The sequence below is a fragment of the Protomyctophum bolini genome, assembly GCF_963924005.1.
Source record: "Protomyctophum bolini genome assembly, chromosome: 7".
Classification (NCBI taxonomy): Eukaryota; Metazoa; Chordata; class Actinopteri; order Myctophiformes; family Myctophidae; genus Protomyctophum; species Protomyctophum bolini.
The window spans coordinates 28,651,842-28,676,969 of record NC_137868.1 but is presented as its reverse complement, the minus strand read 5'-3'; the positions used below and the strand labels follow the sequence as shown (position 1 = coordinate 28,676,969).

At 42.6% G+C, this 25,128-nt stretch overlaps 1 long non-coding RNA gene across 2 annotated transcripts in view; it reads right to left on the bottom strand.

The window, feature by feature from the left end:
• LOC308318035 overlaps positions 1 to 24,642 on the bottom strand; it is a 145,534-nt gene extending 120,892 nt beyond the window's left edge. For both annotated transcript variants that reach the window (XR_013964313.1, XR_013964314.1), the window contains exons 1-2: positions 24,525 to 24,642; positions 22,656 to 23,005 (exon numbers count right to left, since the gene is read on the bottom strand). This is a non-coding gene — a long non-coding RNA (uncharacterized lncRNA). The remainder of the gene's footprint in view (positions 1 to 22,655; positions 23,006 to 24,524) is intronic.
• Positions 24,643 to 25,128: the final 486 nt, after the last annotated feature.

Below are 25,128 nucleotides of genomic sequence, written 5' to 3'. Positions count from 1 at the left end.
CAAATAAGGGTGCTCCAAACGGTCAAAGGCCTTCATCGCATCGAGCGACAGCACCGCAGCAGGAGATCGGAGGTCACTAGCTCGGTCAATAATATGCAACAATCGTCTAACATTATCAGTGGCCAATCTGGTGCCTATAAAACCTGTCTGGTCACAATGTACCAACCTAGTCATGTAACCCTGTAAACGACGTGCGAGCACCTTAGCAAATATTTTTAGGTCAGCATTTAACAGTGAGAGCGGCCTGTAACTCCCACATTCCGTGGGGTCTTTGTTCTTCTTCAACAACAAAGATATAATGGCTACATTAACGTCTCTGGAGAAGGAGCCCTTTTCAATCGCAAACTGAAACATATCATGCATGTGCGGACCCAGATCGTCCCAAAACAGAGTGTATAGTTCAGGAGGTATCCCATCCAAACCCGGTGACTTGCCCTTGCGCATCCCACTGACTGCTTCCTTTAATTCCGCTCTAGAAATTGGTCTGTCTAAAGCCTCTGCGTCAGCCTCGCTGAGGGTGGGTGGCAGTGTCTTGAGTGCACAGTGTTTGATGAGGGCCCAGGTAGGGCCGGGCCTTAATTCTCGGGCCTGTTGAGAACTGGATGGACAGGTATCAGTCAAAAGGGAGACATCGAAAGGAAGGACGGGTGGGGAGGGATCAACATATAGAATGTCAGAACAGGTCAGCTTCATATAGGCTATATGGAGATCTAAGGGTTTGAGGTTTGTGGTGTAGAGTTGTTGGCTGGCTCTATATGCAGATCTAGATATCCAGGGTTTGATGAGGTCAGTGTCGTGATCTTCATATATTGAGACGGCCATATATGGTGGCGTGATGGAGCGACCGACGGGTTTTTGCAGGTTTTCATAATCTACGACCTACGGTTGCAAAGAAAAACAAAATGTAGGAAACCAAAAACATATGGACCCAAACAAATGTGTCCAGGACCCAGAAATGGGTGTTTGTGTGGGTGTTTCCCAAACACCCAGGGTTTGGGAAACAGTGCTAGTATGCTTGTACTTGCCTGCAGTCATATAGCAGCGAGCATGCTGTACCTGCACGCAGGCTGTAAGAGAGAAGGAAGGAAGGAAGGAAGGACAATGAGGAGATTGGGGAAAGAGACTTGAACAAGCCAAGGCATATTCTCCCTCTAGTCTAGTCAAGGCGGAAGAATAAACAGATTTTGAGGAGGTATACGAACTATAAAATAATCTAACTGGTGGATTGTAATGAAACTTGCTGAGCACATTCAAGCTCTCCAGAGGATGAACCCAACCATGTGTGAGTGACCCCTGCATAACCTTTAATCTAATTAGCAGATTGCATGATATAAACCCTACTGACTTTCGTGACCTCATGGCTTTCCTTTAATGTTCCATTTTAGGGCCAATCTGTCGCTTTTTTGTTAAGGAACATAATTTTATATCACCAAAAAGCTTTTGCTGTTGTTTACAATGTGTTAATCCTCCAGCAAAAACACAAAAAGTCTGGCACTCAAAAATAATTAAACTCTCTCTTTCTCTCTCTCTCTCTCTCTCTCTCTCTCTCTCTCCCTCCCTCTCTCTCCCTCCCTCCGCTCCCCACTAGTATGAGCACAGGGCTGTTAGATGGCAATGTCAGTTGTTGCAATGTGCAAACTAGCCTACTTCAACCGGATTGGGTGTAAAGAGCAGGACAGCCTCTAGGGGCCACTAGCAGGGCTTTTAGGCTGTAGTGTTCTGGGAATATGAAGGCTCTTGAGTCCTGTTTGCTTTCAGAGAACATTATTTCAAAATAACCTTTTTAACAAACCCCAAAATGTGAATATGAAGTTTATCCTGTGTTAAGATTAAACACACACACACACACACGCACGCACGCACGCACGCACGCACGCACGCACGCACGCACGCACGCACGCACGCACATTGAGATCAAAGTTGAATAAAGGGTAAATATATAAAATAAATAAATGTATTAAAAATAGCCAGCTTCCCAGATGTGACTAATGAAGGGAAGGTGTTGGCTGACCCCTCCAACCTATACACCAAAGCTTTATGACTGAGAGCTATATGGAGCCCTGGGGCTGTGTGTGTGTGTGTGTGTGTGTGTGTGTGTGTGTGTGTGTGTGTGTGTGTGTGTGTGTGTGTGTGTGTGTGTGTGTGTGTGTGTGTGTGTGTGTGTGTGTGTGTGTGTGTGTGTGTGTGTGTGTGTGTGTGTGTGTGTGTGTGTGTGTGTGTGTGTGTGTGTGTGTGTGTGTGTGTGTGTGTGTGTGTGTGTGTGTGTGTGTGTGTGTGTGTGTGTGTGTGTGTGTGTGTGTGTGTGTGTGTGTGTGTGTGTGTGTGTGTGTGTGTGTGTGTGTGTGTGTGTGTGTGTGTGTGTGTGTGTGTGTGTGTGTGTGTGTGTGTGTGTGTGTGTGTGTGTGTGTGCGTGCGCGTGCGTGCGTGCGTGCGTTTGTGAGTGTGTGTGTGCTGCACGTTTGCGAGCACATATAAGCCTATGTGTGTAGCAAGTGTGTCTCTCTGCACACTCAAAGTAACATGCCCTTAGGCTGTGACAGACGGACTCTGGCCTGCATTGCCCACACACCCCACTGCCTCGCTTAATAGTGCATGAGATGAGAACATTTGGACTTCAAAAGGGCCCCTCTCTATGGGAAATTGAGTTTTATGGCGTATGTGGCCTTCCCCGTTTTGAGACAATGGCTCCGACAGTTTGGACTATTGAGGGGAAAACCCAGAGTTGTCCTGGCTGGTTTGACTAATAAACTAGTTAACACACATGCATGCACGCATGCACGCACTCACGTACGCACGCATGCACGAACGCACGCAATGTATGCAATCCAACTGTTAAAACAGTAACACACACAAGTGCACACAACCTCACAAATGCAGGCACATATGCCTGCACACATGTGCTTACACAGACAAACACACTGACATACATGGAAGAAAAACAGTCACAGATGCATAGAGGCATTAGATAAATTGCACACTCATAAACAAACATATGGATGGACAGAGGGACATAATAGGCAAGACCACTCCCCCAGCCACACAGGCATGCATGCATGCACACACACAGGCATGCACGCACGCGTGCACACGTCACATACAGACACACATAGGGGTGCATATTTAAGACATGAAATGCCAACATTTGACATAAACTGAAATGGCTTCAAATGCGATCAGTCTCACATTTCCGACAATGTGTTAATCAAAAGTTACCTTCTTCACCTTGACCTTTGAGGACCACGTTGTGGACAATGACATGCATTCATACGAATATGACGGACACATTGCAATAGTTTTCCAATCGCTAAGCAGCTCAACTATAAAATGAATACAAAAACAAATTAAGAACAATATATCGTGTTGATGAAAACGGTAAGATGTGTCCGTCTTTCTCATAGTAATCCACAACCAACGCATCGTAACACACAGCTCCATAACATATAGGGCCATCTAGTCCACTGTTTCCCAAACAATGGGTCGGGTGGGATCAGGTGTGAACAATTGGCTGGCCCTGTCCAGAGCCTCTGGAGCGGTGCCTGTTGGGCACTGGCCTACTTGGAACGATGCAAGTTGGAAATGCATGCCCATATATGGAGTTCTTTGCCAGGCATGCCCAAATATGGAGTCTATGCAGATGTCAGAATGATGTCAGAGCAGGCCCATATATAGAGATATAGGGGTACAGCCCTCCCTGTGGGTGTGTGGAACGACACCGGGTACAGCCCTCCCTGTGGGTGTGTGGAACACGTGTGTCGAATTTGAAGTCGAACGGTTCTCGAATTACGTGGGTTACAGACGTACACGTACGTACGCACGTACATACACAGACTTGGCTTTTTTTTTTAATCATAATTTTTATCACACGATTTTGCAACCCAGGTTTTTCACCCAGTGCCAATTATCTAATGTAATCCTGGGCGCTACACTTCCTCTGCCAACCTGGGGGTTTCTCAATTTCCCTGGCCGGACGTAGCGCGTGGAAGGATCACGTTATTACGACCAGTTCCTTTCCCCTCCATCAGGCGCCCCGGCTGGCCAGGGAGATGTAGTTTTAGAGACCAGGATTACTGCATGTTTTTGTGAGGGTAACTACCCTAGGGGACACAGAGAGAACATGCAAACTCCACACAGAAAGGCCCTTTCGCCAACCCCACCTCGGGTATGGGCATTTATACAGTAGATTGATATATAAGATACAGTGGAATATGTTTCTTTTCATGTCCATATACTCCAATGTGAGCAATGTGTGAGGAGAAGTAGACAGGTCAGACTGCAGTGAGAACAGTAGGGCAACATGGTTCCAGGTGTTGCCTCAGCAGAATGCTGGCAGTGATAGACACTAGAGAGTAAACCAGTGACTAAAGGTGGTTTGTCTAAGCAACATACCGCCACGGTGACTCATTAGTTCTAAAAACAACACGTGTACTGCTAATGTGTGTGTTATAACGTTAGTCAGAGCTGGCAAAATGTCAGCAATTTGGGCAATATTTTACACTGGAAAACCCCACCAGTGAAACAGCTGTGTGTACTGCATTGCTTCTCAAAGTGAGGTCCGGAGACCCCCAGGCTCCTTGGGGGGAGGGAGGTACCAGGGAATCCCCAGTTGAAGTAGTTTAGTTATAATGTAGCATCATAATCATAATCATGTTAACCACTTCAACCATATTGTATGCGTTCAAAAATAACAGATCTATAAGCTCATTAAGCAAATATTTTAAATTCAAATCTTTGCTTCTGAAGGTCCCTGGCACAAAAGGGTCCACAGCCAAATACATGTATTTTACTTGCTTACATACTTAGTTACACAGTAGCTGTAAAAAGAAATCACACGTGTGAAGTGAGGGGCGCTCTGTCTTATCATCATACATCACATTCCGTGCTCAGCCAATCAAATCATCAAAAATGCCATTCCGGCCAATCACTTTAGGCGTTTTGGAGTTTTTTGCCCTCACTTTTAGTACTTTGTTCAGCCAATCAGATTATCGCTATGGGGTGATCAGTCAATCAAAGCATCGTATTTGTGTTCACACAAACAGACAAAGCTGAACAATATATTTTTCCATCAACAGCCCAGTATGGATTCCTGAACACAAATTATAACTTGATGCATAAGAAATGGCAGATTGATATTATTTTAAAGAGCAACAGCATTATTGTTTGTTTTTTATTCTGTGGTATGTTAAGAGAATCATTAGTCGGTAATTGAATTGGCCCACAAAGGTCAAAAGGGCAACTGAAAAAGGAGTGCACATTAAGATGTGTGTGTATATTAGTATTTAAGTATTGGCATATCAAACTTAATGCATACCAACATTAGCATGTAATGCCTGTTAAGGTCACCATTCCTCACCTCTGCAGAGTCAAGGCAGCTATAGGGTCTACATTTCAGCACATGATTTACATTCACAGCAATGTTAATAATATATTCAGCAACATGAATGTGGGAGGACTGGCTGTCTGACTGTCTGGAAGCCTCAGTCTCAGTGCTCTCTCTCTCTCTCTCTCTCTCTCTCTCTCTCTCTCTCTCTACAAGGCTACAAGCCCAGCCCACTCACTCCCCCTCCACTGGATAATACTTATTTATACTTCATCTTACAATGGTGCTGCACTGGAAGGTCACCGGTTCACCCCCTGGCCCGATAAGTCTATGTGTTGAAGTATCCCTGGGCAAGACACTTAACCACTAAAGGTTCCCCCTGTGCAGCCAACTGGACCATCTGAGCAGTCTTCAGCTGGGTGAAGCTGAAACGGACCCCCCCCCCCCCCCCCCCATGGGGTCAATAAAGGTATATTGTTTCCTTCTCTATGACCTCAGTTTCCTGCTTCTTTGGTCTACACTCTACTATCTAATGAAGCAAAACAAAAAGCAAAGCCATATGAGAGAGGGACCTTTAGCAACACACTGGAGACAAACGTGGAAGAGAGAAAGAGCCCTAGAGGCAAGCAGAGACAGAATATGTCTACGTGTCTGGTGGCACAGCTAGTCAGCGTCTGTCTGCATGCTCCCTGTGAACTCCGATGACCTTATAGTTTGTGTCCTGCTCCTGCCATTTCTCTTCAAATCCCTCTACAAATTTCCTGCCTCACTACCCCCTGAGTCTCTTGTCTAATGGAAACGTTGAAAAGCCCTAAACAATATGTACTAAAAACATAATGAATACAGAAGCAGACAGACAAAATTGCATGCAGACACATGGCATTTCTGCTGTGGGAGGAACTTGTGCATGTAAATTGTAAAATAATAAAGGAGCACACACTGAGATTAGAAGGAAGAAAGACAGCTAGAAAGACTGCGAGGGAGAATTAATTAAAGACAAAGAGAGCTAGGCAGAACAGTCAAGAGTGATTTCCTGCATTTTTTCAAATATTTGGCTAATGCTTTGAGTCAGTTAGCAAAAGAGATAGAGAGAGAGAGAGAGAGAGAGAGAGAGAGAGAGAGAGAGAGAGAGAGAGACAAACAGAGGGCACAGCCAATATGAATCAAATTCTCACAGGCCTTACAGGCCCATGGGCCTGTAAGGGAAGAAATGACTGCCTATGACAAGGACAACTTGTCTTTCCCCCACAACTTGTGCTGTGAAACAATCTTTGAGACAAACAGCTTGACTGTCATTCACACTGTAAAAAATATCGGGAGCGTAAAACATTGACTCGCCAATTTACACATTTCGAATAACTTTCTCACATATAGTTAAGTATAAAATTACCAACATGATAAATAATGTAGGATTATTAAAACACGCAGCCCGCCAGAACCGTAGAAAACGGTGTTAAATTAATCGTCTAGCCTGCCAGAAACGTAGCTAATTATCCAGGGGTTTATATTCTTTAATCCATGTTTTGATCCGATCGTATCGTTAGCCACCGTTCATTAGCACAACAGTCCAAGTGGGACAGTGGCCGCAGCCATTTTGAAGATGCGTGCGCATTCACTTGCATTCAATGGTCCGCGTTCAAATGCCTGTATCTCCAAATCGCCGCAATGAATGTTGTTTCTGGTGAAACGAAGGTTTTTCAACGGCTGACAGCAGGCGCTGTGATACTCGCTGTCTGTTTTTTTCTGCACCGAGAGAGAGAACAACAACCGGTCAAGACACCACACACAGCATTTTGTCATGGTTTCATGGTCATCCGCGGTTACGGATATTTGGCTCTTCAAAATAAGTGTTATGCGCGATAAAACCTTGGCAATGCGCAATTTAATGCTGGCGGCAAGATGGCTAATAGGGAAACCTGGAAGGTGTAACATACTGTAGGTGTTCTCTCTAGCCTCGGCTGGTACTATGTCTGAGACTGTATGTAAAGCTAAATGGAAGTATATCCACATTGATAAAGTTGTAGCCATTTACATGGCTCGCCATGCTGGCCGTTTTCCACTGTGTTAAAGAAACTTTCCTGACCTTATCAAGTGTGTGAGAAGAATGAATAGCCTCAGCAATTTCACACATCACACATCTAAAACACTGGAATTGCCATTATTAAAGGTGATGCTTGCTGGCTTTCAGAGTAATATTAAAAAAAAGAAGAAAAAAAATGTTAGCATCACTGCTGTCACTGTCAAATTTGCATTTGCGCCTCTAGCATATTTTCTGTCAGAGCAACAAAGAATGAACTGGCAGTGAACTGAAGAGGAGGTTTGCTCAGACTACTCTTCCTCTCTAGTGAGGCAGCATTGAAATCAATGTGCCAGACAGACGCGTGTGCCTGTTGTTTGTGTGTGTGTGTGTGTGTGTGTGTGTGTGTGTGTGTGTGTGTGTGTGTGTGTGTGTGTGTGTGTGTGTGTGTGTGTGTGTGTGTGTGTGTGTCTTTTGAGATAAAGACAATCAGACACAATTTAAGTCAAGAGAGGACAGAGAAAGCAAGTCACAGATGAGGAGAAAAGACCTACCATAAAAAAAGGAGTGAGAGCGAATGGGAAAGACAGGAAGAGAATTTAAGCCAGAGAGAGAATACAGACAATTTAAAAAGAGAGTGAAAGCCTATCTTTCAGCCTCATCTGTGTGCGTCCATTTATGTATGCATGCATGCTTGCTTGCGTGTGTGCGGCGTGCGCGTGTGTCTGGCAGAGTTGGAACAACCTATAGTGAAAGTACGTATCACGCACGGTCCGATCGAGGGCCTATGAGAGCATGGTATGAAAACTTGACGCTGGTACTGTCTACTCAAACAACGCAAGGCACACACACACACACACACACACACACACACACACACACACACACACACACACACACACACATACTGTGTACACACACACACACTCACACACACACACACACACACACACACACACACACACACACACACACACACACACACACACACACACACACACACATACACTGTGACGGTTCCCTATATTATGATATATATTACTCTTAGGTTGTCTGGTTTTGGTATATGTTGTGTTTACCCTATAGTAACCTCTGTTTCTTTTATCCAATAGGATTGGGGAGCAGAGCTACTAATGTTGATCAGTTCGCACCTGGGCCCGGGTGTCGACACCCTATAAATGCCTGCTTCCAGTCCTTCCCAAGTTCTGTTCTTTTCATTTGCCTCCTGCACCTTTTCCACCATGCACTCTTTTCAACATACTGGGTACCCAATCCAACTGGAAAGAAAGTTAGACTGGTACACTGGGGCAGCTGTGCAAATGCAATGCCAGTCTGCAAATGTCGCCTCAGTCATTCAATGTAGTAGTGAAAACTATGCTTGAGAGATTGAGGCTGGCTTTGGCATTGGGGTAATTTCTTCAAGAATATTTAAATCACTTTGAAGCTCATTTTATTGGGAGCTGGGGACACTTACATTTCTTACAGTCTGAGGGGTTATGTAATCAGATTAAGTCCAATTAAGGAGTTTTCTGACGAGAAATTTGGTAACCTATTAAGCTCCATGTAAACCCATGCAGGCCCCAGGCTCATGAATGTTTATGTTTATATGAATAAACCGTTTGGGGTGCAACTTAATTAGTACCACTAATGTTGTTTTAAGCTTCATGTAGATATTAATATGTTTGAAATTTCTTTATTTAGGAATACCCCATTGAGATACAGTATCTCGTTTTCGAGAGGGTCCTAACTACAATCAGTACAGTACAATACACAAAAAAAGGAGAAAAACAAAACACAAAACAAAACAAACAAACAAACACAAAACACAAACAGAGTATTATAATATGCAAGCATAATAGCAAAGATATGGATAATTTGTTCTGTCAGATATGACTGTCACTTTCGTTGGTCAGCATTAGAGTACAGTTGATTAAACACGTACATATCCAGTGCATACATATACTGTACACGTGAAACACATATACACTGTTTATATATTCATTGAGAGTAACTATAAATAAACTAAGTGAAGTATATAATATAATAGTGTATAAATAAATTGAGTAAATAAGTTGAGGAGCAAGTCATCATGGCCTCATGGGCATGTGCAGGAGGTCGTAAGGTAAAAAGACAGTGCACTTTTGAACATGTTGAAAGATGAAATTGTTCGAATATTGGTTGGTAAGTTGTTCCAGTCAGAGGGAGCTTTAAACATAAATGCATTCTTACCTAATGTATTGGAGATTATGGGAACAGAAAAATAAGGTTCATTCACCGGTAGGTGAATGAAGGAAAGGAAGTATCCAATCCAAGTCAAGGTGAGACTTGTATGCGGCGTTATGCATACATTGTTTTATTCAGATGCGCCCCGGGTCGTCATGGCAATGAAGACGCGCTGCTGACGTCATCAACGAGCGTCAATGTTTACAGCAGCTGGGGAAGCATGCTGGAGAGTGAGAGTCTATGGGTCCGGGTCCGCCTGAGCATCATGAAAAATGTCATCGCATCCATTCAGCCAGTATGTGATGCGGGGATTCCTGTACAGATTACCATTGATGTAGAGTTTATCAATGAATAAGCGAGCCTTCCTGTCGTCTTTCCTCGCCTCCGCCATGATCGGATAAAGCAACCTGCGTCTGTTCATGATCTCAGCTGGAAACTGGTCACTGACGGCATACTTGGTTCCCTTCAGTTATCTTCCATTTGACATGACAGCATACTTCATCTTGGAGTCGATGACTTTGGCCACGATGGGACGGGGCCTCTGCTGGCCAACTTTGGCTTTACCCAGGCGATGGACTCTGGAAAAGCGGATTGCTTCGATTTCATCCGACTCCATTTTCAGATTAATTGACAGGAATGACTTTAGGAGTTCTTCCGACTTCTGGTGAGTTTCATTTTGGACTTCAGAGAGTCCATGTATAATTATATTGTCTCTCATACTCCTGCATTGTAAGTCTAGAATGTCATTAGCCATTTTGACTTTGTCCTTTTGTAGTTAACCTGTCAAGCGTTTGAGGTTGTTTACGTCAATCCTGAGTGAGGCGTTGTCAGCCTTTAGCACCTCGATTAGTGAGTTGTTGAACTCCACAGAATCTTTTAGCTCTTTAACATCAATTGTCAGCTGTTCGAGTAGATTAAGCTTCTGGAGTTGTTGTTTTATAGCTTTTAAGGACTGGCAGATCTCAGCGGATGTTTCTTCCATGTCACTTGAGCCCAACTCACTTCGAGTGCGTTTTCCATCGTGTTTGTTGTCCGCCGGCATAGCGTTTTTGTGATAGAACTTGTCAATGTAGGCTTCCAATTCCTCCACCGTCTCATGAATTGATAGATCCAGTTTGAGAAAAGTTTAGTCAATCTCTGATCAGGACGTGAAAAATGGCATGTTTGGGAAGTTTGGCACAGAGTGCAGCTCAGCACTTCATGCCGTCGGCATTAGTCATGTCATGGGTCTAGATCTCGACTTTGGTTGAACAGCCACTATGGAAATGGAATATTAGGCCACTTCCTGAACATAATCTCTGACAGCTAGATGAAAGCTATCATTGCCTGTGCATGTAGAGGCTACAGTATATGAGACTAATGCATACAGTAAGTGACACCAGGGCATGATTCAAGCACTCAGCTTGTATCACAGATGCACAGGCCTCAATTTAGGAGAAATGTGTCAACTGCTATTGATGGTTGGTCGGCTTTATATAGCTTCATGTTGATTTGTTCTGAACTGTGTGTGTGCGTGTGTGTGTGTGTGTGTGTGTGTGTGTGTGTGTGTGTGTGAGAGAGAGAGAGAGTGTGACAGTAGCTACTGTAACTACAAATCTGTCTAACAGGTCCACATATGAATCATAATCTAATTTTATTCAGCAAGGGAAGGGCATTTACATGTACCATGACTTTGACCTTGTGAACCAGCACTGACAACTCACAACCATTAATAGCTTGCGGCCGACGCCGCATAATATAATAATCAGATGCATAAAAGGAGAAGGGCATGACTTGGCCTTATTCAACCACTTTCCCACCAGGGATTACATAGTGACCTAGTATGTGGAAACCTCTCTCTCCCTCACTCTCTCTCCCTCGCTCTCATGAATGGTACTCGTTTTTAGATGTTTGTCAATCAATTTGAGATTGACATCTCTAATGTGACTTTTTGCTTTTTTGTGGTGACAACTTGGGATAATCTTGGACTGCTGCAGAGTGCAGACTGTCTGTGCAAAACATCCACTACTGTATAATTCAGCAGAGGACCTAGCTTGGATTTTATTCAACCCATTTCCTGGCACCCAGATTATCCTCTGCATTGGACTGTAAAATTATGTCATTCCCCCTACGGGAATACTGCCTTTAGTCTGAGACATAATCTGTGTACGGTAAACCAAGTCTTTTAGATTTACTGGCAACTGGCTAAAAATGGCTGTATATGAACAAGCACACATACGTACATACATATATACTACATACAACAAAGAGCTGGATACACACTTAACAGAGTCAATGGGACTGTGTACAAAGGCATTCTAACCACTTAAACCCCATATGGTTGAGTGGAGTCCCTCAGGGCCGTGTGCTAGTGTATTTTCAGTTTTTTTGCTCTGCCATAAATATCTTTGCTGATGTTGTAAGCTTGTAGATCTGCCATTTTCTGTGAATGAAGGTTAGCCACGTGAACCCTGTTCTGGGTCAAACATTAAAATAGCAGATCTAAAAGCTTGTAGATCAGCTGTTTTCTGTGAGCGGGGTCTATACCCCCTATATATATCGCGTTTAAGTTGTTAACACCTCCAGAATGTGTTTATCCACATACATTTTAGAAACATACATTGTGTTTCTGGAAGCTTTAAGGACTAAATAAATATGCAATCATTTTCTAACTCTATACTACATGATAGCCTAACTGTAACTGTAGTGTTTACAAACACCACAATTACAGATAGGGTTTTAAACAGCATTTATTATGCTATCTAAAAAAATGATCCCTGCATAGTAGACAGGTTATCAGGGACCAGCTGGTGTATGATAATAACTGATAGGCTACTGGTAGCTTATGCCTTATCTGTCTGCACTGCTGTCTAAATCAGAGTTAGATAGAGCAGTAAACCACAGGATGTGTGGACCTTTATTCCAACAGATTCAAGCACAGCCATAGCTACTGTATTTGTGTTATCTATGATCTTAATAATACCATATATCCAAAATAAGAGTTGTGAGTAAAATAAGGTTTATTGAACCGACAGCGTTGCCCCTCATACAGGTGGCAGACAGACAGCACCAGCACTACGCCATATTTCAACAGGAGGCTGAGCAATAAAGTCACAGTATACAATATTATTTCATCGTACTACAGTATATTCACACTGACAACACAGTGCATTCAGATGAGATCGATCTCTACCAAAGTAAATCTGATTCAGAGTCAGTTCCCTAAGACATTTTAGATATTACATTTAATTCGTTTAAGAGATGCAAGCGTCGTGAATGTGGATTTGTATGTATTTCATATCATTAAATATGTAAAGTGGAAATGACAATCATCACAGTATTTATTCAGTTGATCACCTATTAAATGACAGATCAACCACAAATTATATTGTAATAATGAATTGCATTTTTATAGCGTTTTTCCAAGTGCTCAAAGCGCTTTACAATGGTTCATTCATTCATGCATTGAGAGGTGAAGCGGCGAACAGTCGACGCCAGCGTCCTCACTTCCCACATTCACACACCAATGGTGGCAAGCTCACACCGACCGACGCATTGGAGGCAGTGTAGGGTTCAGTGTCTTGCCCAAGGACACTTCGACATGTAGACAGGAGGAGTCAGGATTCTAACCACCGACCCACGGATCATTGGACGACCTGCTCTACCTCCTGAGCCACAGCCGCTGCAGTAGATATAGTAGTAGATATATCAGCTGTTTGTCCGATGTATCGGTGTGTGGTCAGATAAGTATACTTGACCATAAACACTGAATAAAATATAAGAATAAAATTATTGTATAATTCTTCAGTCTAAAACATGTAAGTAAATGCTTACAGTCACACACGAGCAATATGCTGTAAAGAGAAGTAACAGCATGTGATAACAACAGGAGATGCAACATCATGTCAGCTATGCAGAGGTATTTTAGGAAAAAAGCAAACCGCAGAACTAAGGTTGTCCCGATCGGATCGGGTGATCGGAAATCGGGGTCAATCACGTCATTTTCAAATGATCGGAATCGGATCAGGAGCCAAAAAACGTGATCGGGACTTCCCTAGTATCAATATTATATCCATATCATGATATTAGACGGTAAATTGTCTGTGGTTTTGGATATTGTACTATTGTGATATGGGATAAACGTGTTCTATAAAAAATAAATATCGGATCAGGAAAAATCGGTATCGGCAGATGCTTAAAATCAAATGATCGGAATCAGATCGGGAGCAATAAAACATGATCGGGACATCCCTAAGCAGAATGCAATTTGGATAAGAGTTTGGAGGGGTGGCAACAGCACTAAGTTTCCCCAGCCTATCCCTGAGTTGATTGTTTTTTAGTTCACCAGCATGTCTCTATTCTTTTCTGTGAGTGATAGTCAGTTATGAGTATGTAGCTTTGGCTGTGGGAATTCTGTTAAGAGCTCTTGTTTATGTATTCAGTCCTGATGTTTGAGATTCATTAGTTGGTTTAATAACCAACTTTTGAATTAAAACTTGTCTGCCTGCTTGTTCTGCGTTTGGGACCTACTCCACTCTCATACCATGACGACGACAAATCTCTTTGACAAAAATAGCTCTTGCACGTGCATAGGTCAAGTAATAGACCATTTTAGTTGGTCTATCTGCTCCCTAATCTCCTAACAACCAGAGAATAACAGATTTATCTCTGATAAAACCAGTGTTTACAAACTGCACGTCTGTCTGTCTGTCTAAGCTGTGTCTGTCTAAGCTGTGTGTGTGTGTGTGTGTGTGTGTGTGTTTGCATCAGCCTGTGTGTGTGTGTGTGTGTGTGTGCATCAGCTTTGGCCAAACCCCACTCCTTAGAGGGGATTAGCAGTCCATCCCCAGACAGTGGCATGGTGTGAATTTGTGGTGGTAATACATTGACCTCCAATGCACAGACAGAGAACTGGCAAAGGGAATTGAATCCCTACATCCATGACTGGGAAGAGGCAGGAGAGAGAAACGCCTGCCTAGTACACATAGTAGAGCAGGAAGAAGGGGATATATCATGCACCCCCAGAATCTACTTCTAAATAGTGTTTCTAGGTCGGAAGAAATGTGTACAAAATGATGAGCTATGTTAAAAATGTGTCAAAATGTACCATATATCATTTATATGCCCTTTATCGAAAAAAATCTATTTTCACTGTAAATGAGCCAATATTGCACTTAACTGAACAAATAAAATGTTTTGAGGGTCGAAAATCATAACGAAACTATTCTTGCAAATGAGTGCTGCATTACAATATAATCACATTTAAAAAAAAAAATTGTATGCCAATTATTATTATTGTTTAGCCATTTGCAAAATAATTTCTTACCAAGAGCTTTCTTCACCAATGTGTTCATAATGGTGTCTACTAACACCTCTCAATTACTTCTAACTCAACTCTGGGAAACTATGGGATCCTATCAAAATTGAGAATAGCTAGTATGAAACATCTGACGGATATAGGTTGTGACCAGGCTTTTCTTTTCGCAGGCTACTATAAAAGAGGGCTTGCCAGCCATTCTCTGTGTCCCTCTCCAGATGACAGCACCCTTCTGTTTGTTTCCCTTTACTGTTTGATTTGCACATGACATCACACCTTCACCATATTAACCACTGACTTCCACATCTCATACATTCTGAAGCATTCTTTACATATTAAGTTAATATTAGTTATCTCTTGTAAATAAATTATTATTTTGAACACTGCTACTGCGTCCTCCTCAAAAGTTTACAGCTAAGCTTTCAGGGCCTTTCAGTGTATGCGGCTTACACTGGTATGAGGCGTGAGTCGGGTACAACACAACTACAGTTGGCACTAGAGCTCTCTTGCTCTCTCACTCTTCATCTCAGCCACTGTTTGCAATCTCCTTTTCTCTGCTGTCTGCAAACTGCAATTGGTTCTATTTCATTCTCTCCCTCCTCCTCCTCCTCCTCCTCCCTTCTTTCCTACAATTTTCCCTCCCTCCTTCTCTCCTTCCTTCCCTTTCCATAGTCTCTCTCCATTCTCCTGCCCTTCCTCAAACAGTCCCCTGTGAGCGCTCACAAAGAAATAATGTATTCCTATCCCCTGGTGTAGGTATGTATTAGCATGCAAGCAGAACACGTTAACTTATCTCACTGCTACAGGCAGTGAGTAGTAAAACTAAGCTCTGATAGTTTCCAACAGGATGACCGCAGGATGTCTGTAGCTGGGAGAATTAGGCCTGTCGTAACGATTAGTAATGCTAGACCTAATGTTTTATCGCACTCTAATTTACTGTACTGTGCTCACAGTGTGGTACAGCGCATTAATACCTCACAGATATGCATGAAGAGAAAATCAACTCAGGATCAACTTCACAGGGAACATTTTCTGCAACACAATGCCAGTGTTTACTTGCTCAATTGCTTAAGGTTAAGGTCTTAATATATTATACATGAATCTTTGCTAAAGCTGGAATGTGACTTTAAATGTATAAACAAGAATTAGGCTATATATGCAACTCTTTATTTGATCTTTTTTACTTTTGGTATCCTGAATTAAACTTGATTCAAATCAATTTCACTATGCTGTTTAAAGCACCCATATAAAGTATTTTGATACAATATAACTAGCACATCTGCAGTTGTTGGAGTTGGTCTCCCTGTAGACATTGGAACCCTAACTGGTTGACAATGTAAATAATGTTTTAGTTATCATTTTAATATATTTTTAGCATATATCGGCACACTGGATTGGACACTATGCACCGTCTTTATTGTAGTTCTGACATCGTGGCAGGTATTACATCTCTCCATTGGGAGAAGGAGACAACAGGTAGATGGAGACAACAGACATACAAAATTCAACAGCTGTTGAAATTTGATTCTTGGTGTGTGCGACCTCCTACTTATTCTACTGATGGGTAATATAATACATGAGCTAAAATAATACTTTGTACATCAAATTAAATTAATGATCTCCCTAGAGGCTTGGTTTTAAATGTCTGAAAACTCCCCCATAATTGCTGTAAGCTGAGTTGTAAAACTCAACCTGATAGTTTTCCTGGGGGTGAAACAGCATCATCTGAGAGAAGTAGACCTTATTATAATGGCATTCTGTATAGTAATATGAATACAGGAATATAGTAGAGATACTGTACTTTTTACAGGGTCTATTAACGACATGGCTTCCCTGTGGATCTCTAACATGTTGAGGATGTTGATTATGTCAGTCTTGCCCTAGTTGCCCCTAAATTCGGCTAAAACATGGCATTAAAAACACATTTCTTGATATTACTCATACTACACATCTTATCCATACATCATGCAAATCGGAATACACTATCTCTATAGTCATGTGACCAACACAGACCTGTCTGCTTCCCCATATTCCAACCCCATTGGCTAAGATTTCCTTCCAAAGTTTGCAGGTTTGTTCCGTTTTAACTAAATGCCTCAAATCATGAACGCGAGTGCAATTTGAGGGAGATTTTGCATGCACATTCCCACTAGGCAGAGGAAGAAATGCCTCTTGAAAATGTTCACATCAGCCTCATGGTGGCGCTATAACTGCCCCATTCGTGTTTTAACCTATAACTGCACCTATCTGTGTAAAACTTGGTATGCACAGTCCCTCGAGGCCAAGGGAAAACCTTTGACCTGCATTTTTTACATCTGCTCTTTATAGTGCTTTATAGATTGATCTCTAAAGTCATGTGATCAAGACGGGTAAGATTTGCTTCCAAAGTTTTCAGGAGTGGCTGTGAAACTCTGCACGCATATTCCCACTAGCCTGAGGAAGAAATGCCACTTGACATTTTTCCAAAAACACTCCTATCCTGGTGGAGACCTGTGCCCTGAGGGGCACTTTTTCTAATTGCTTTTAGATGATTATTTATTTTTTATTTTTACTGTACTACCATACCGTTCGGCGTTTTCAAAATTGTTAATTAAGTATTCAGTCAGTCAGTCAGTCAGTCAGTCAATCAATCAAAGCCCAAATGTGCAGGGATGGTGCATCTGGGATTATACATTCACAAAATGTGCAAATCATTCACACAAAAATATATTCTCAAGATAAATATTCTGGCATTCACTTCCTTTTGGTGTCTTACCCCCTCAGGCCGGGAACCCATATTTGGGTTCTGTACAGTATGTACAGTATTCAAAAATGTAGTTTTTCAGAAAACTTAGGTCAGGCTTTAGAAGGCGTTTTTAGAATCGGCCTTAGGCCTAAATGGGTTAAGGGATGTTGAGATTCTGAGCTGGAGGCTGTCACAAAAACAATAGTGCTAATGTGGACTGCATAGTACTTGATTACACAATCAGCGATATGTAATGTCTTTAGGTTACACATAGTTATACTAGCAGAGAGAGCTCTGTTACTGTGTGATGCTTATGAAGCTCTCAGTGCTGGGACTGTCACAACAATTAGCCATGCTCAGCCTGATGTTTCTGTTTAATTTACAACTTAATTAACTGAGTAGGAATTGTACTAAAAGCCTTGCTCCCAGTTGTGCAAAATGCATTATTATAATGGCAATTTACAAGGTCACCAAACGTGCAGGGCTATACTGTATAGATGGTGATAGTATGTTTTGCACTCCGTGTGTGTGTGTGTGTGTGCGTGTGTCCCTCCGTCCTTCCTTCCTTCCATCCGTCCGTTACCAGCTAATCTCCGCCACCGTTAACCCGGTCGATGCCAAACTGTGCACACACACTCCCTGGATGCCAACGACGAACCTCTACCCCAAATATTATTCAACGGCCTATTATAGTGCCACCATGAGGCCGTTTTAGGCAAAACACATTTCTGTAGATTACTCATACACATTTTATCCATACATCACACAATTCGATATACACTATCTCCATAGTCCTGATTGGCTAATATTGGCTTCCAAAGCTCACATGATTGGTCCGTTTCGAACAAAATGCCACAAATCACAAACACAGTGTGCAAGTTCTGTGAAATTATACACGCACATTTCCACTAGGCTGAGGACGACATGCCACTATTCTTTTTCCAAATCATGGTGGCGCTATAACAGGCCAATTCCTGTTTTTAGCTATAACTGCATCAATCTGTATACAATTCATGTATGCGCACTCCCTAGAGGCCATGGACAAACATTGTCCCTGCATCCCTCCACATCTTCTCTGTTTGCACCATGTGAGTATGACTTGAAGGTTAACCCATTAAACCGGCAAGCTATTTTATAAATGCCTTCTGAATCAATAGTTCTCACACTTTCAAGATTAGACAAGAAATTATGAAATAGTCATATTATTACCAGCTATTTGCGGCGGTGGTGGTCCACACAGTAAAGAAATAGCAGATGTACAAACTCCCAACATGTTGAGATATGAATAGGATGCATTGTGAGCTTGTAGATATTAGCTGTAGCTATTTGAACTATTTTATTTATTTGTTATTTTGTGAAGGAATTCCACCTGACAGCAATATATGGTTCTGTATCAGTATCAGTCAGTTTGAGCAGATTCCATTCAAATTGGCTACTATGAATTTCACAGGCCTGGGTATACAACCTGGCCTGGCGGGGATATGCCACTCAGGGCTCACAGCAAGTGAGTTGTCTCTGTTGCGCACCGAAACCGGCTTGAACAATGTCAAACTGTTGTGATTCTGTCATGATTGTATAACCATGGGCAGATTTACTGTAGGCAAAGTAAGGCAGGTGCCTTGGAAGCATGGCAAGTTTGCCTTGCCTTGGCTACGTTTCTGCCTCCCCTCAGACAAAGTTAATTATTATTAAATTATATCGCCTAGATAGGCCGCCACCTAGCCGCTTACGCAAGGCCGACGGACAGTGTATCAGACAGAAGAATACACATACAGTATATTCTCTCTGTGTCCTGTGTGTCTGGACCAGGGGGGCAGTCAGACAGATATTTCGTGAAGCCACTAAGGAAATCGGGACTTCCTGAAAGTTCATATAAACCCATAGCTCCATAGAGGCCCATGTATTTGGGCCCAACTTCACCTAGACTGTATTACCTTAATAAACATGGTCATGAATACTTTCTGCTTCCAGTCACTAGTTTAAAGTCTCATTTCTCATTTCATAATATTCTTTTTGGAAAATTATGGTCCCATTTATTAATAAAATGACCATAAAGTTGCGTATGTTCTGAGGGGCGTGGCTACCGTTACAGTCTATGAACGGGAGCCACCCCCCTTTCAGTCAAAATAAAAACCAACGAAGAGTGAGGGGGGAAGTCCCGCCTCGTTGTCTGGGCCAGCCAATGGCCAGCTGGGCGCAAACGGATCTAGAAATATGGCGTCTTACAGTGCAAGGAATTACAGGCTTCATTTTACGTCCATGTTAGACCCGGGGAACGCTTTGTCCATATTTTTTACAGTCTATGGTCTGGAGGGGTTTGAGTCTGAAGTCTTTTCACACTCTGGTGTGAAACATATCTGCCGTGCCTGCATGGCATCCCCCCATTCACAGAAGCGCTTTTCAAGTGACGACATATAAACACAACACACACGTCCCGACCATATTCTTCATGTGATTGTTGAGAAAGCAGAGCAGTGACACAGCATTAGCACCGGAGAAAGTAAAATGTTTGTCCAGGGCAAAACGTATTGTCGACGCGAGGACGCCTAAACTTGTAGGATAGGCTACCACCACGGCACTGCTTACAGCAGCAATCACACCAGCCCCGCTCACCACCACCCCCCACGCTGAGGGAGAACCAGAGGTCCGTCCCTGTTGCTGCTTTTGCGTCCGTTGGACTGTCGGTCTCTACAGACTATCGAGGAGCTACCAACACAGCTAACAAAATTCCTAGCTACTGACATCAATGGGAAATTACGCACATATATAGCTGGTATCTTGGCTTCAATATAGAAGAAAGAAAAGAGACTCTGTTTTGACACTGACACATTGTCTGCACATGCAAACAATGTGCAGACAATGCACGCACAGGTTTGCATGCATACTACTGATCCAAGACCTGTGGGCGTATCCACCCCACACACTCATGTAGGTGGGGTGACACCACAGCCGCTTGCATGTATGGTCAGACAATAGTGGAGCCAAATTGAAGACCCCATTGCCCAGAGGCCGCTTTGCTGTCCCATTGGCTAGAACCAGCCAATCAGGAGTAGGGATTCACTATAGCTGATGACGAGGTCGTACATTCTGAAGGCTTTCATTAACCAGCTTGCAGCTGGTAAAAATGTTCAACAATAGAGCACCGAAGTCGGAAGTCCTGATTGTAACTCGCTCATCCCTTCGATTCCCCTGGTTCGCGGGAGTAATTTCTCTATGGAAAATAACATTGGCTCATCTTAAAATCGTTTCATATAAGCATTGTGGTCCAAAAATAAACAAGCTGTCTCTGCGTTATTGTCATGGAGGTGTCTCTGTATCATTTGCAACAGTCAGTCACTCATTATGATACAATCTGTTTCTAGCGAAAATGTAACTAATTCAGTAGCAGTAACATTAGCGTTTTCTCTCATAGTCAGTTGATTATTATATCTATATGAGTGAAACGGCCGGGGTGACATGTTTATTTTTCAAACACAGTTCTTATATGAGGCGATCTAAAATCCCCCTGGATTATAATGCAATTAAAAAGTACACAAACCTGTGGATTTGCGCCCTCTACCGATATTGACGTCAGACTTCGGTGCAGATATACAAGCTTGCAGCATGGCATAACGTGTGAACACGCTGTAGGACCTATATCTGCTATTTTAGAATAGCACAGATGCTTTCCCAGAAAGTAGGCCTATTCCACCATATGTTCCATGCAGCTGAGCTGACTAACCATAAAGCCAAATTCAGTCTGAAAACTTTCAAATTCAGTAAGAAGACAAAAGTCAATTAAACACATAAAAACTTAAAACGCAGAATTTTAAGTCGAGTCTTCTTGCAGGATTTTAAGTTCAGTCTTCGTATGGGGTTATATAGGCCTATCTGTGGATTTCGGTAAGAAAACAAATGTCATATCCCCATGCTCTTCAAATTGCTTCCTTCTAGGTTATTAATCATTTCTGTAGCTTGTATGCTGACAACATATAGTGCTAAAGATGAATTGTCAACACGCACATAAGATGATCAGCCTCAAGCTGCTGCTGCAGAAAGCCATGTTGAAAATGTGATGCTCTCTCTAGTATTGTAGTAGACCATGTGCGCTTGCATGCGCGTGGCTAGGGGTCTGGGGGCGGTGCTTGGATGCCGACAAACATCCCTGCGAATTCTCATTGGCCATCAATGACATCATTGATAAGGGCTGCGAGGTGAGGTAATTGCTCTCTCTCTCTCTCTCACTCACTCTCTCTCTCTCTCTCTCTCTCTCTCTCTATCTCTCTCTCTCTCTCTCTCTCTCTCTCTCTCTCACTCTCACACAGTCTCTCTGGCTCTGCCGTCTCCAAGTTACAAAGTTGAAAAGGACACTTGTGTATAGGGTATTTCCTACACGCTGTGGCGTTGACATGCAGTGACAACAATAATGCAGTAACCACTTAAACCCTCTTTTAGGACCTGAGTCTCACACAACTGGAGTTGGACGACTCTACATCTCTACGTCTACGTCTATATTGCATATCGAAATGCTTTTAGCTTAATTAAATGTAATCTAAAAGCATTTCCTCTATCACCTCTGGCGCCGCCAACAACTTACTTAAATATTTGTACTCATCATGATAGCCTATACAACAAATATAATAGGACAAACACAGACACCTGTCTTGAATGTATATCCAATTCAGCAGGCAACTGATTAATTTCCCAACTTTTCATTTTTTCCCCCCATTAATCAAACTCAAAGACCTGGGCTGGTTGCATCGCCTCAGTGCGCAGCGGGAGCGCACGAGGGCTGACAGACAACGCGAGGCTCCACACTGACAGCATTATGTTAACCAAGCGCTTTTATGTCAAGTCAAGTGCAAGTGCATAAAAGCAACCCCTGAAAACTCGCGGCTCCACAAACCTGCCAATAAATCAGTGTATGTGCTCGTCCTGCAACAGGAACCAGTCCAAAGGTGAATTATTTATGGACAAACCAAAGTGCGCAAAGGACAGCAATGCCACCCTATCACCTCATGGTAGAATGCACAGAGAAAGGCATACCCTCCCTCCGTCGTACCACCTGCACCATGCACAGACCAGTGAGACCACCTACCTGTGTTGTCGACAGACCGGATCATTTTGCTTCTATCCGGGCGACTTTGGAGAGGACGTGATGACGGTGGACAGACAGGCCGCGACATATTTATAATCCCCAAGTGTTTTTATATTTATCCATTCCAAAAGTGTGTCGGAAACTGCAGTTATATCCTCAAGAGTTCAGTCTTCTTGTTCGTCAAACGAAAAAAAGAAAGAAAAACTGTATTCGTTTAATCCTCTTCCAGTCCTCCTCGTCCTAAATCCGATTGGAAAGGTGACGTGCATTTTTGATGTGAATTCCTTGATTTCCCTCTGCCTCTTCCTGCAAAGAGAAGAAGCTTTGCTGCTTATGCTGACAAATCCCACCTGAGGATTCACAATAGAAAACCATGAAGATGTTAATGAACGTTTTGCAGTGGGAATTATGTTTCAACCCTTTATAATACATTATTGTGAATAATTAGGCTACTTTGTGGTGTAGGCCAATTTTGTCTTCAAACCATCGAAGCAGCAGGGCCTTCTAAGCTGTAAGAAGTTGATATCAAGTATATCTGAATAAAATAACTATAGCATATAAACTAAGATTTAAAAATATATTTGACCTTTAAGCCTCAAAGGGATTATTTGGTCCATATTATAATGGCATTTAAGATACAGCCAATTAGATTATAAATTCATTTTTCCCCCAAATCTGTGTCTGTGCCTATAAAGTGTATTTTGTTTTGTATTCTATCCTAAAGTTTGGCTACGAGTTTGCAAGAACCATATAGGCCTATCCCGCCTATGATTTTTGACAAAGCCACTGTACAATGGAATGTAGCAAATTCAAACAAGTTGTTTGGCCCCACCTTAATTAAAGGAATACGAAAAATTATATAAACAACTCCATTTTATATTTAGGTCTATAAATACAAAATAAATTGTTTCACAAATCCTCAAATTAGAATTACTTTTAAAGCAGGGATACAGTTGTCTGCATTGAAAAAATGCAAACAAAATAAGTTTATAAAAACATTTTTGAAGAAAAAATAATAGCAATATACTCGAAATTTATTTATGTCCCATACATAACTATTTTTTAAACATGCATTTCAATTCGTGGTTGTTTTCTGTTGGTTTGCCTTGTATGGACTATGGAGTGAGAACAAAGGGAATCGATGGAGTCTCTGGCTGCTAACAAAGAAGCTGCAAGGACTTTTTACCTGTTGCTCTGATTGCCACATACGATATCTAAGTCTGTGCCGATGTTCAAAAACTGTGCCATACAATCACATGCGCAACACACTTTACCCGCAAAACTGTAATTATTCAGTGACAAGTTTCACTTTGTCACTGTTTTGTGTCAATTAGACCTTACACCTGATTGCGTGGGTCTAAAGTCTGACAAAGTATATTGTCAACTCAATACGCATGAACATCAAATTCACTGTCCTGCATATGGAAAATATGTATTTTAAACAAGTATTTGTCCCTTAAATGGCTTTATGCCTGCGTGCGTAAATTCCCCTCTCCGCCAACTTACAGCACCATCCAACTTCTGACAAGCAGCTGCTTTGTCTGTTCGCGGCGCAACATCCCCAAGAGACAAAGACGAGACAAGTACAAATTTCGTTTCTTTCCCGCTATGGGTAATTTCGAGTGAATTCCTAATATTGTATTTTGAGGTATTATGAGGCTGCGTGCCTATAAGCATCCCCCAAGTTGTCTCCTCAAAGCGCCCCGCATCAGACAAAGGAAAAGGGACCGCTCCTCTCTCTCCCGCTCCGCTTTGTGCTCAAGTTTGAGCGCTGACGCACCAACTATCAGCAACTTTTTATGGGAATTGAATCCCGAAAATCATTGCAGAGATGCAAGTGAAGACAGAAATTACCTGGAAACAACTCACCATTGCACACCGGAGACTGCCGTGTGTCGTCGTACGTCGTGGAAAAGTTTTAGAGGGCATATTTAGCTTTGTGTTGTTAAGTCCCCTTTGTCTACACGTGTGATAGATAGGGCTCCTTGGCCGCGCCTTGTTCATTTCGCTCTCTGGGAGTCCCGCCCTCTCCAAATAAAAAACTATACACACAACATAATATAGACGGGGAATTGTTCTGCTTCTCAGAACCGAATAGTTCTGATGATCCTCATGGGGGCTACCCGCAGCCCCGCAGCCCCGCCTCCCCGCAGCCCCCCCCCCCCCCCCGGTGGAAAAAAATAAGTTGATGTTTTCACTGGTACTTTGGGTAGGCTACAGAATTGCGTTGGGGGGGACTATCGCGGCCGAGCGAAGCGAGGCCGCCGCCGCGGATTTATTTATTTCCCAAATGGTCTAAAATTGAGTTATTTAGCATACTTTTACCAATGAATTAGCCTATACACAGCTCTTCACAGACGGCACAGAGACAGCAGTCACTCCGCTGAATGTGTCAGTGTTGCTGCCTTACACACCCGCCGCCTATGGGCACTGTACTGTAGGCATATAATACCTGGCTAGGTGAAAACAAAAG